Below are 13,613 nucleotides of genomic sequence, written 5' to 3' on the forward strand. Positions count from 1 at the left end.
CTCATCGGGCCTGGCTCAATTTTAACTCCAGACCCACAGCAATGTTGTTGACTCGTAACTTGCCTCTGAAATGGTGTCTTAAGGCGGTGGCTGGATATTGGAGGTAAAACCAGAAAGTGTTGTAAAACCTCAGCGGGTGTGGTTAGCACTGCTGCCTCACGGCGCCAAGGATCCGGGTTTGATCCCAGCCCCGGGTCACTGTCCGTGTGGAGTTTGCACAGTCTCCCCGTGTCTGCGTGGGTCTCACTCCCACCAACCCAAAAGATGCGCAGGGTAGGTGGATTGGGCACGCTAAACTGCCCCTTAATTGGGTACTTTAAATTTATTTTGAAACTCAGCAGGAGCGAGTTCAGAACGATCGAGGAACTGCTGAAAGACACAAGACTGGAGGCATATGATGCAAGGCAGGTAAAATGGACTTTCTTTTTGATAGCTCTAGATGTCTTGCAGTGAATGAAGTATCTTTGGAAAGTAGGGGGCTCAGCCGGCAATGTCGCATGGATCGCAATGACTTTCGTACAGGTGTTACGGGAGGGATAACCTCTTCCTAATAAAACTGTGGGATCAAATTCAGTGCAAAAGCATTGCCATTACTGACTGGGAGGGTGCCCTCTACCAAAGCGGTGACAATCTTTGCGTCAAGCTGCATCACGTGCCAGTCCCAGCTCTTTGACGGTGAGGCAAGAGCCACGGCGGGGACGGCTGGCGAACCTTCCGCTCCAGTTCCCACCAGCTCGTGGGGTGCCCTGCGCCAAGGGCTGCCCCGAAGATCCCTGACTCAACAATCGGCCTGTTCAGTCACATGATGACCGATGGCGGAATCGCGCTACCCTGAGTAGTGAATCGACAGCCAGCGGGCGGGGTCATCCACGTCCACCAGAGGGGGTGGGGTGGGGGGGGGAAGAACAGGAGAGTTCTCCCCATCCGCTGGGCAACGTCCTTTCAACGCCGAAAACAGCTGATGTGGCCATTTAGTTCATCGCTGCACGTGGGATCTTGCTCTGCATAGGCTAGGTCCGTGTTTTCCAGTTCTTACACCCCTGCAAACAATTGTGGCGGTTATGAAGTGCTTTGGGAGAGTTGGAGGTCGAGCAAGGCGCTACATAAATGTAGATCTCCCCACCTTCATTTCAGTTGATCAGCATTGAGTACCCTCCGTTGCGGTGCAATTTGATGAAGAGTACGTTGCCTGGTATACGAGTCCAAGTTCGGAATCCTTTAAGACGACGTTAAACAAAACCAAATTCCTGAAATGGACCCCTGCGGGTCATCACTCATCGTTCCCCAAGGCTGACCATGTCCCTGTACCTCTGGCCTTCGGCGTCACCAATTGCAGATCCATCGCAAAATATCTCCAATGCTCCCCGCATTTGTTAATTCCCAGTACCGGTTTTTCCAAAGGCACTGCACGGGAAGCATTCAATGCAAATCTCAAGCTCTGTCAACATGCCAGAGGGTTGTTTGGGGAATGCATCCAACTCATTTACAGAAGACATTTATATTCTGGGTGCGATCTAAACACACCAGAACATCCCAATGCTCTTTACAACCACTGAATTAATTCATTAGGAAGCACGACAGCCAATTTGTGCACAGCAAGCTCCCACAACTGCAATGGAAGGATGACCAGATATTGATCTTGTTTTTAGAAAACTCGAAGGACAAATATTGGGCCAATCGCTCTTCTGGAGCGCCCTATTGTTGTGCATCTTGGTGATTCCTCTTCTTCGCACGATGGGGCTTCCCTTCGACTGGGTCTGGGAGGATTCTCCTTGTTCCAGTCCTGTGCTCTGATGGTTATCTGGTGGCTCCCCAAGGTGGGGCACCTTGCCTCGTCAGCTGAGAACCATATCTCCTTTTTGCTGATGAGAACTTCACGGGCACCGTGGTGGCTCAGAGCCTGGGTTGGGTCCTGGGCTCTGGTTGTCCGCTTGGCTTAGTCCTGGTAGCTTGAGGTCTTACTTTTCTTCTTCTTCTGTGGGAGACCCTGGGTACGAGAATAAGTTGGGTTTTTGTGCAACTCTCCTTCGAACGGTTTAAAAAAATTTTTTTTTGTAGAGTTGGGTATGATGTCTCCACTCTTGGCTTCTACATGGGTGCAGTTGGGTCTAATATCCAAAGGGGATGGTTGCAGTGGGCCGTCGATGCCTTGCGGTGATACTGGGACTGAGGGGATTGTATGTTGGTGCGTACCCAATCTTGCAATGGGAAATCAAACCTGACTTTGTGTGATGGCGTGGCATGGGAGGATGTGCACCATTTCATCATGTCCTTATCCTATTTTAGAACATAACAGCGCAGTACAGGCCCTTCGGCCCTCGATGTTGCGCCGACCTGTGAAACCACTCTAAAGCCCATCTACACTATTCCCTTATCGTCCATATGTCTAGCCAATGACCATTTTAATGCCCTTAATGTTGGCGAGTCCACTACTGTTGCAGGCAGGGCATTCCACGCCCTTACTACTCTCTGAGTAAAGAACCTACCTCTGACATCTGTCCTATATCTATCTCCCCCCAATTTAAAGCTATGTCCCCTCGTGCTAGACATCACCAACCGAGGAAAAAGGCTCTCACTGTCCACCCTACCCAATCCTCTGATCATCTTGTACGCCTCAATTAAGTCACCTCTTAACCTTCTTCTCTCTAACGAAAACAGCCTCAAGTCCCTCAGCCTTTCCTCATAAGATCTTCCCTCCATACCCGGCAACATTCTGGTAAATCTCCTCTGCACCCTTTCCAATGCCTCCACATCCTTCCTATAATGCGGCGACCAGAATTGCACGCAATACTCCAAATGCGGCCGCACCAGAGTTTTGTACAGCTGCAACATGATCTCATCGCTCCCCTTGGTGGGGTTGTATGAGCATCTAGTTTTGTCTCACGATTGGACCGAGTCAATGACGATGTTCTTTTCCTGTTCCATTCTGCGCTCATGCACATTAAGCCTTTTTTTATTTTCTCTTCATGCCATGGTATTATTTTTTTTTAACTTTGTTGCATCGTTTTCTAAAATGTACAATCCTAATACGTAGACTTTTTTTCTCAAAATTGCTGGAACTTATTGGCCATGGTATCTTTTACATCTAACCGGGAGGGTAGCCGTTTCTTCTGTTTAATGCTCCACTGGTAAGGTGGCACATCCGAGTGCGCAGTACAGCACGCCGGGAGTGTAAGCACGCCGGGAGTGTAGGCCTAGATTTGCTTTGCTCTGGAGCGTGACTTGAACCCGTGACCTTCTGACTCGAGAACAGAGAGTGACACACGCAAAAGAAAACCCTTACAGCTATCGGGGGGGGGGGGGGGGGGGGGAGAGAGAGATGTTGTTCATCTAGTCCATCTGGATTCTGCCCAAACTGTGGGCGAGACAATGCCTCCCAAGGTATGCATGTAGAGGGCACTCCCTGATTCTGAATGAAGCAATTATATATCTGGTTAAACATTTATCCAACTTGAGCAAGAGTAAACAGACACACCCATTGAGTGTTGTTCCTGAGCAGGCAACGTGAAGTAGCAGTCGATTGCTCAAGCTCTCGTCTCGAGAGGGTTCCCAATCCCTCAAGGAATCATGTTGGGTTGAGGAAGCCAAGGTGGATGGACGACATGCAGCTGAGCAACAAATAAAACAGCCCAGTTACTGAGGAAGTTTTGCTGTTAAGTAACCTGCTACAAGGGAAAGCAGTGTATTGTTTTGTTTGCTTCGGGACGAATGTCTCATTTAGTTAGCCCTTGTCGGGTTGCCACGGAGATTTACTTCTCTCACTGCAGGAGCTGGGTTTAATGCACTATAACCCATTTTCATGCCACAGAGTGAGGCACACACATTTAAGGGACTTGCATTTGTGTTTTCATATCTTCAGAATGTCCCAAAGTTCTTCATCGCCTACTGTGCAATTTCTTTTTTTTTTTGCAGTTGAAATCTAGGCATTTTTATGAAGGCAAATCTCCAAAACCTTTTTGGCAAGGGTGCTAGTTGTTCCTACAGGTTCCACCCAACTGTCACAGCAAACACAGTTCTTCACTCGAACCATGAGCAATGCCACGGAAGATTCACAAATGGCCTTCCAGACTCCACAACTTCAGACCGCATTCTCTGCCTGCCACCTCCACCCCCCCGTCTCAATTTTCTTGGCAAGATTCAGCATTACTCTTGGCGTCCTCATTTTTGCTTTCGGCCTGAAACTGTTCACCATCCTGCCATTCACACCTCTTCTACGCCCATCTTCTGTTTCTCGCCGTGCCCCAGTAACACGGTCGCATGATCTCTTCCGTCTTCCGCCCTCACACCGACATTCCCCTTTTCCAATCTCCCAGATTTTCTGTCTGCAAGGGAGTTTAAGGGAAGGCAGTCAGGGAGGTGGAGTTCAGGCCACAATTGGAGCAGCCATGGCTGTGTTGAATGGCGGAGCTAACGCAAAGGGCCAAATGGTCTATTCCTATTTCTTACATTCTCCCTCCCTTTCCCTTGCCTAAAACACAGGCATACGAATTAGGAGGAATAGGCCACTCGGCTCCTTAAGGCAGCTCCACCATTCAATAAGATCATTGCTCAACTCAAATTCCATATTGCCGCCAACCCCTGTAACATTTTACCCCCTTGTTTATCTATAACATTTTCTAACCTTTCGCAGTTCTGGCGAACGTGAAACCTCAACTCTGTTTCTCTCCGCAGAGGCTGGCTGACCTGTGTATTTACAACATTTTCTGTTTTTACTGCTATCACTCTAAAAAACCTCAAACAACAGCTAGAGAAAGAGTGCGCGGGAACGTCAGAGCGCGCGGGAACGACAAGAGTGCGCGGGAACGACAAGAGCGTGCGGCAACGACAGAGCGCGCGGGGAACGACAGCGCGCGCGGGAACGACAGCGCACGCGAACGACAAGAGCGCGCGGGAACGACAAGACCGCGCGGGAACGACAAGAGCGCGCGGGAACGACAAGAGCGCGCGGGAATAACAAGAGCGCGCGGGAACGACAAGAGCGCGCGGGAACGACAAGAGCACGCGGGAACGACAAGAGCGCGCGGGAACGACAAGAGTGCGCGGGAACGACAAGAGCGTGCGGCAACGACAGAGCGCGCGGGGAACGACAGCGCACGCGAAAGACAGAGCGCGCGGGAACGACAAGAGCGCGCGGGAACGACAAGAGCGCGCGGGAACGACAAGAGCGCGCGGGAACGACAAGAGCGCGCGGGAACGACAAGAGCGCGCGGGAACGACAAGAGCGCGCGGGAACGACAAGAGCGCGCGGGAACGACAAGAGCGCGCGGGAACGACAAGAGCGCGCGGGAACGACAAGAGCGCGCGGGAACGACAAGAGCGCGCGGGAACGACAGCGGACGCGAACAACAGAGCGCGCGGGAACGACAAGAGCGCGCGGGAATGACAAGAGCGCGCGGGAACGACAAGAGCACGCGGGAACGACAGCGCACGCGAATGACAGAGCGCACGCGAACGACAGAGTGCGCGGGAACGACAGAGCGCGCGGGAACGACAGAGCGCGCGGGAACGACAAGAGCGCGCGGGAACGACAAGAGCGCGCGGGAACGACAAGAGCGCGCGGGAACGACAGAGCGCGCGGGAATGACAAGAGCGCGCGTGAAAGACAAGAGCGCGCGGGAACGACAGCGCACGCGAACGACAAGAGCCCGCGGGAACGACAAGAGACCGCGGGAACGACAAGAGCGCGCGGGAACGACAAGAGCGCGCGGGAACGACAAGAGCGCGCGGGAACGACAAGAGCCCGCGGGAACGACAAGAGACCGCGGGAACGACAGAGCGCGCGGGAACGACAGGGCGCGCGGGAACGACAGAGCGCGCGGGAACGACAGCGCACGCGAACGACAAGAGCCCGCGGGAACGACAAGAGACCGCGGGAACGACAGAGCGCGCGGGAACGACAGGGCGCGCGGGAACGACAAGAGCGCGCGGGAACGACAAGAGCGCGCGGGAACGACAGAGCGCGCGGGAACGACAAGAGCGCGCGGGAACGACAAGAGCGCGCGGGAACGTCAAGAGCGCGCGGGAACGTCAAGAGCGCGCGGGAACGACAAGAGCGCGCGGGAACGACAAGAGCGCGCGGGAACGACAGCGGACGAGAACGACAGAGCGCGCGGGAACGACAAGAGCGCGCGGGAATGACAAGAGCGCGCGGGAACGACAAGAGCACGCGGGAACGACAGCGCACGCGAATGACAGAGCGCACGCGAACGACAGAGTGCGCGGGAACGACAGAGCGCGCGGGAACGACAGAGCGCGCGGGAACGACAAGAGCGCGCGGGAACGACAAGAGCGCGCGGGATCGACAAGAGCGCGCGGGAACGACAAGAGCGCGCGGGAACGACAGGAGCGCGCGGGAACGACAAGAGCGCGCGGGGAACGACAAGAGCGCGCGGGAACGACAAGAGCGCGCGGGAACGACAAGAGCGCGTGGGAACGACAAGAGCGCGCGGGAATGACAGAGTGCGCGGGAACGACAAGAGCGCGTGGGAACGACAAGAGCGCGTGGGAACGACAGCGCACGCGAACGACAAGAGCGCGTGGGAACGACAAGAGCGTGTGGGAACGACAAGAGCGCGCGGGAACGACAAGAGCGCGCGGGAAAGACAAGAGCGCGCGGGAAAGACAAGAGCGCGCGGGAAAGACAAGAGCGCGCGGGAACGACAGCGCACGCGAACGACAAGAGCCCGCGGGAAAGTCAAGAGCGCGCGGGAATGACAAGAGCCCGCGGGAACGACAGCGCATGCGAACGACAAGAGCGCGCGGGAACGACAAGAGCGCGCGGGAACGACAAGAGACCGCGGGAACGACAAGAGCGCGCGGGAACGACAAGAGACCGCGGGAACGACAAGAGTGCGCGGGAACGACAAGAGCGCGCGGGAACGACAAGAGCGCGCGGGAACGACAAGAGCGCGCGGGAACGACAAGAGCGCGCGGGAACGACAAGAGCGCGCGGGAACGACAAGAGCGCGCGGGAACGACAAGAGCGCGCGGGAACGACAAGAGCGCGCGGGAACAACAAGAGCACGCGGGAACTACAAGAGCACGCGGGAACTACAAGAGCACGCGGGAACGACAAGAGCGCGCGGGAACGACAAGAACGCGCGGGAACGACAGTGCACGCGAACGACAGAGCGCGCGGGAACGACAAGAGTGCGCGGGAACGACAAGAGCGCGCGGGAACGACAAGAGCGCGCGGGAACGACAGGGCGTGTGGGAACGACAAGAGCGTGCGGGAACGACAAGAGCGCGCGGGAACGACAGGGCGCGCGGGAACGACAGGGCGCGCGGGAACGACAAGAGCGCGCGGGAACGACAAGAGCGCGCGGGAACGACAAGAGCGCGCGGGGAACGACAGGAGCGCGCGGGAACGTCAAGAGCGCGCGGGAACGACAAGAGCGCGCGGGAACGACAAGAGCGCGCGGGAACGACAAGAGCGCGCGGGAACGACAAGAGCGCGCGGGAACGACAAGAGCGCGCGGGAATGACAAGAGCGCGCGGGAACGACAAGAGCGCGCGGGAACGACAAGAGCGCGCGGGGACGACAAGAGCGCGCGGGAACGACAAGAGCGCGCGGGAACGACAAGAGTGCGCGGGAACGACAAGAGCGTGCGGCAACGACAGAGCGCGCGGGAACGACAGCGCACGCGAAAGACAGAGCGCGCGGGAACGACAAGAGCGCGCGGGAACGACAAGAGCGCGCGGGAACGACAAGAGCGCGCGGGAACGACAAGAGCGCGCGGGAACGACAAGAGCGCGCGGGAACGACAAGAGCGCGCGGGAACGACAAGAGCGCGCGGGAACGACAAGAGCGCGCGGGAACGACAAGAGCGCGCGGGAACGACAAGAGCGCGCGGGAACGACAAGAGCGCGCGGGAACGACAGCGGACGCGAACAACAGAGCGCGCGGGGAACGACAAGAGCGCGCGGGAATGACAAGAGCGCGCGGGAACGACAAGAGCACGCGGGAACGACAGCGCACGCGAATGACAGAGCGCACGCGAACGACAGAGTGCGCGGGAACGACAGAGCGCGCGGGAACGACAGAGCGCGCGGGAACGACAAGAGCGCGCGGGAACGACAAGAGCGCGCGGGAACGACAAGAGCGCGCGGGAACGACAGAGCGCGCGGGAATGACAAGAGCGCGCGTGAAAGACAAGAGCGCGCGGGAACGACAGCGCACGCGAACGACAAGAGCCCGCGGGAACGACAAGAGACCGCGGGAACGACAAGAGCGCGCGGGAACGACAAGAGCGCGCGGGAACGACAAGAGCGCGCGGGAACGACAAGAGCCCGCGGGAACGACAAGAGACCGCGGGAACGACAGAGCGCGCGGGAACGACAGGGCGCGCGGGAACGACAGAGCGCGCGGGAACGACAGCGCACGCGAACGACAAGAGCCCGCGGGAACGACAAGAGACCGCGGGAACGACAGAGCGCGCGGGAACGACAGGGCGCGCGGGAACGACAAGAGCGCGCGGGAACGACAAGAGCGCGCGGGAACGACAGAGCGCGCGGGAACGACAAGAGCGCGCGGGAACGACAAGAGCGCGCGGGAACGACAAGAGCGCGCGGGAACGTCAAGAGCGCGCGGGAACGACAAGAGCGCGCGGGAACGACAAGAGCGCGCGGGAACGACAGCGGACGCGAACGACAGAGCGCGCGGGAACGACAAGAGCGCGCGGGAATGACAAGAGCGCGCGGGAACGACAAGAGCACGCGGGAACGACAGCGCACGCGAATGACAGAGCGCACGCGAACGACAGAGTGCGCGGGAACGACAGAGCGCGCGGGAACGACAGAGCGCGCGGGAACGACAAGAGCGCGCGGGAACGACAAGAGCGCGCGGGATCGACAAGAGCGCGCGGGAACGACAAGAGCGCGCGGGAACGACAGGAGCGCGCGGGAACGACAAGAGCGCGCGGGAACGACAAGAGCGCGCGGGAACGACAAGAGCGCGCGGGAACGACAAGAGCGCGTGGGAACGACAAGAGCGCGCGGGAATGACAGAGTGCGCGGGAACGACAAGAGCGCGTGGGAACGACAAGAGCGCGTGGGAACGACAGCGCACGCGAACGACAAGAGCGCGTGGGAACGACAAGAGCGCGTGGGAACGACAAGAGCGCGCGGGAACGACAAGAGCGCGCGGGAAAGACAAGAGCGCGCGGGAAAGACAAGAGCGCGCGGGAACGACAGCGCACGCGAACGACAAGAGCCCGCGGGAAAGTCAAGAGCGCGCGGGAATGACAAGAGCCCGCGGGAACGACAGCGCATGCGAACGACAAGAGCGCGCGGGAACGACAAGAGCGCGCGGGAACGACAAGAGCGCGCGGGAACGTCAAGAGCGCGCGGGAACGACAAGAGACCGCGGGAACGACAAGAGTGCGCGGGAACGACAAGAGCGCGCGGGAACGACAAGAGCGCGCGGGAACGACAAGAGCGCGCGGGAACGACAAGAGCGCGCGGGAACGACAAGAGCGCGCGGGAACGACAAGAGCGCGTGGGAACGACAAGAGCGCGTGGGAACGACAAGAGCGCGCGGGAACAACAAGAGCACGCGGGAACTACAAGAGCACGCGGGAACTACAAGAGCACGCGGGAACGACAAGAGCGCGCGGGAACGACAAGAACGCGCGGGAACGACAGTGCACGCGAACGACAGAGCGCGCGGGAACGACAAGAGTGCGCGGGAACGACAAGAGCGCGCGGGAACGACAAGAGCGCGCGGGAACGACAGGGCGTGTGGGAACGACAAGAGCGTGCGGGAACGACAAGAGCGCGCGGGAACGACAGGGCGCGCGGGAACGACAGGGCGCGCGGGAACGACAAGAGCGCGCGGGAACGACAAGAGCGCGCGGGAACGACAAGAGCGCGCGGGAACGACAGGAGCGCGCGGGAACGTCAAGAGCGCGCGGGAACGACAAGAGCGCGCGGGAACGACAAGAGCGCGCGGGAACGACAAGAGCGCGCGGGAACGACAAGAGCGCGCGGGAACGACAAGAGCGCGCGGGAACGACAAGAGCGCGCGGGAACGACAAGAGCGCGCGGGGACGACAAGAGCGCGCGGGGACGACAAGAGCGCGCGGGAACGACAAGAGCGCGTGGGAACGACAAGAGCGCGTGGGAACGACAGCGCACGCGAACGACAGAGTGCGCGGGAACGACAAGAGCGCGCGGGAATGACAGAGTGCGCGGGAACGACAAGAGCGCGCGGGAACGACAAGAGCGCGCGGGAACGACAAGAGCGCGTGGGAACGACAAGAGCGCGCGGGAACGACAGAGTGCGCGGGAACGACAAGAGCGCGCGGGAACGACAAGAGCGCGCGGGAACGACAAGAGCGCGCGGGAACGACAAGAGCGCGCGGGAACGACAAGAGCGCGCGGGAACGACAAGAGCGCGCGGGAACGACAAGAGCGCGCGGGAATGACAGAGTGCGCGGGAACGACAAGAGCGCGCGGGAACGACAAGAGCGCGCGGGAACGACAAGAGCGCGCGGGAATGACAGAGTGCGCGGGAACGACAAGAGCGCGCGGGAACGACAAGAGCGCGCGGGAACGACAAGAGCGCGCGGGAACGACAAGAGCGCGCGGGAACGACAAGAGCGCGCGGGAATGACAGAGCGCGCGGGAATGACAGAGTGCGCGGGAACGACAAGAGCGCGCGGGAACGACAAGAGCGCGCGGGAACGACAAGAGCGCGCGGGAACGACAAGAGCGCGCGGGAACGACAAGAGCGCGCGGGAACGACAAGAGCGCGTGGGAACGACAAGAGCGCGTGGGAACGACAGCGCACGCGAACGACAGAGTGCGCGGGAACGACAAGAGCGCGCGGGAACGACAAGAGCGCGTGGGAACGACAAGAGCGCGCGGGAATGACAGAGTGCGCGGGAACGACAAGAGCGCGTGGGAACGACAAGAGCGCGTGGGAACGACAGCGCACGCGAACGACAAGAGCGCGTGGGAACGACAAGAGCGCGTGGGATCGACAAGAGCGCGCGGGAACGACAAGAGCGCGTGGGAACGACAGCGCGTGGGAACGACAGAGTGCGCGGGAACGTTAAGAGCGCGTGGGAACGACAAGAGCGCGCGGGAACGACAAGAGCGCGCGGGAACGACAAGAGCGCGCGGGAACGACAAGAGCGCGTGGGAACGACAAGAGCGCGTGGGAACGACAAGAGCGCGTGGGAACGACAGCGCACGCGAACGACAGAGTGCGCGGGAACGTTAAGAGCGCGTGGGAACGACAAGAGCGCGTGGGAACGACAAGAACGCGCGGGAACGACAAGAGCGCGCGGGAACGACAGCGCACGCGAACGACAAGAGCGCGCGGGAACGACAGAGCGTGCGGGAACGACAAGAGCGCGTGGGAACGACAAGAGGGCGCGGGAACGACAAGAGTGCGCGGGAACGTCAATAGCCCGCGGGAACGACAAGAGCGCGCGGGAACGACAAGAGCGCGCGGGAACGACAAGAGCGCGCGGGAACGACAAGAGCGCGCGGGAACGACAAGAGCGCGCGGGAACGACAAGAGCGCGCGGGAACGACAAGAGCGCGCGGGAACGACAAGAGCGCGCGGGAACGACAAGAGCGCGCGGGAACGACAAGAGCGCGCGGGAACGACAAGAGCGCGCGGGAACGACAAGAGCGCGCGGGAACGACAAGAGCGCGCGGGGAACGACAAGAGCGCGCGGGAACGACAAGAGCGCGCGGGAACGACAAGAGCGCGCGGGAACGACAAGAGCGCGCGGGAACGACAAGAGCGCGCGGGAACGACAGCGCACGCGAACGACAGGGCGTGTGGGAACGACAAGAGTGTGTGGGAACGACAGCGCACGCGAACGACAGGGTGTGTGGGAACGACAGGGTGTGTGGGAACGACAGGGTGTGTGGGAACGACAGGGTGTGTGGGAACGACAGAGTGTGTGGGAACGACAGAGTGTGTGGGAACGACAGGGTGTGTGGGAACGACAGGGTGTGCGGGAACGACAGAGCGTGTGGGAACGACAGGGAGTGTGGGAACGACAGGGCGTGTGGGAACGACAGAGCGTGTGGGAACGACAGAGTGTGTGGGAACGACAGGGTGTGTGGGAACGACAGGGCGTGTGGGAACGACAGGGTGTGTGGGAACGACAGGGTGTGTGGGAACGACAGGGCGTGTGGGAACGACAGGGCGTGTGGGAACGACAGGGCGTGTGGGAACGACAGAGCGTGTGGGAACGACAGGGCGTGTGGGAACGACAGGGCGTGTGGGAACGACAGGGCGTGTGGGAACGACAGGGCGTGTGGGAACGACAGGGTGTGTGGGAACGACAGGGTGTGTGGGAACGACAGGGTGTGTGGGAACGACAGGGTGTGTGGGAACGACAGGGCGTGTGGGAACGACAGGGCGTGTGGGAACGACAGGGCGTGTGGGAACGACAGGGTGTGTGGGAACGACAGGGTGTGTGGGAACGACAGGGCGTGTGGGAACGACAGGGCGTGTGGGAACGACAGGGTGTGTGGGAACGACAGGGTGTGTGGGAACGACAGGGTGTGTGGGAACGCCAGGGTGTGTGGGAACGACAGGGTGTGTGGGAACGACAGGGTGTGTGGGAACGACAGAGTGTGTGGGAACGACAAGAGCGCGCGGGAACGACAGAGTGTGTGGGAACGACAGAGTGTGTGGGAACGACAGAGTGTGTGGGAACGACAGAGTGTGTGGGAACGACAGAGTGTGTGGGAACGACAGGTTGTGTGGGAACGACAGGGTGTGTGGGAACGACAGGGTGTGTGGGAACGACAGGGTGTGTGGGAACGACAGGGTGTGTGGGAACGACAGGGTGTGTGGGAACGACAGAGTGTGTGGGAACGACAGAGTGTGTGGGAACGACAGGGTGTGTGGGAACGACAGAGCGTGTGGGAACGACAGAGCGTGTGGGAACGACAGGGTGTGTGGGAACGACAGGGTGTGTGGGAACGACAGGGTGTGTGGGAACGACAGAGCGTGTGGGAACGACAGAGCGTGTGGGAACGACAGGGTGTGTGGGAACGACAGAGTGTGTGGGAACGACAGAGTGTGTGGGAACGACAGGGTGTGTGGGAACGACAGGGTGTGTGGGAACGACAGGGTGTGTGGGAACGACAGGGGGTGTGGGAACGACAGAGTGTGTGGGAACGACAGGGTGTGTGGGAACGACAGAGTGTGTGGGAACGACAGAGTGTGTGGGAACGACAGAGTGTGTGGGAACGACAGGGTGTGTGGGAACGACAGGGTGTGTGGGAACGACAGGGTGTGTGGGAACGACAGAGTGTGTGGGAACGACAGAGTGTGTGGGAACGACAGAGTGTGTGGGAACGACAGAGTGTGTGGGAACGACAGGGCGTGTGGGAACGACAGGGCGTGTGGGAACGACAGGGTGTGTGGGAACGACAGAGTGTGTGGGAACGACAGGGTGTGTGGGAACGACAGAGTGTGTGGGAACGACAGAGTGTGTGGGAACGACAGAGCGTGTGGGAACGACAGGGTGTGTGGGAACGACAGGGTGTGTGGGAACGACAGAGTGTGTGGGAACGACAGAGCGTGTGGGAACGACAGGGTGTGTGGGAACGACAGAGCGTGTGGGAACGACAGAGCGTGT

The sequence above is a fragment of the Scyliorhinus torazame genome, chromosome 31, assembly GCF_047496885.1.
Source record: "Scyliorhinus torazame isolate Kashiwa2021f chromosome 31, sScyTor2.1, whole genome shotgun sequence".
In the NCBI taxonomy this organism is placed as follows: Eukaryota; Metazoa; Chordata; class Chondrichthyes; order Carcharhiniformes; family Scyliorhinidae; genus Scyliorhinus; species Scyliorhinus torazame.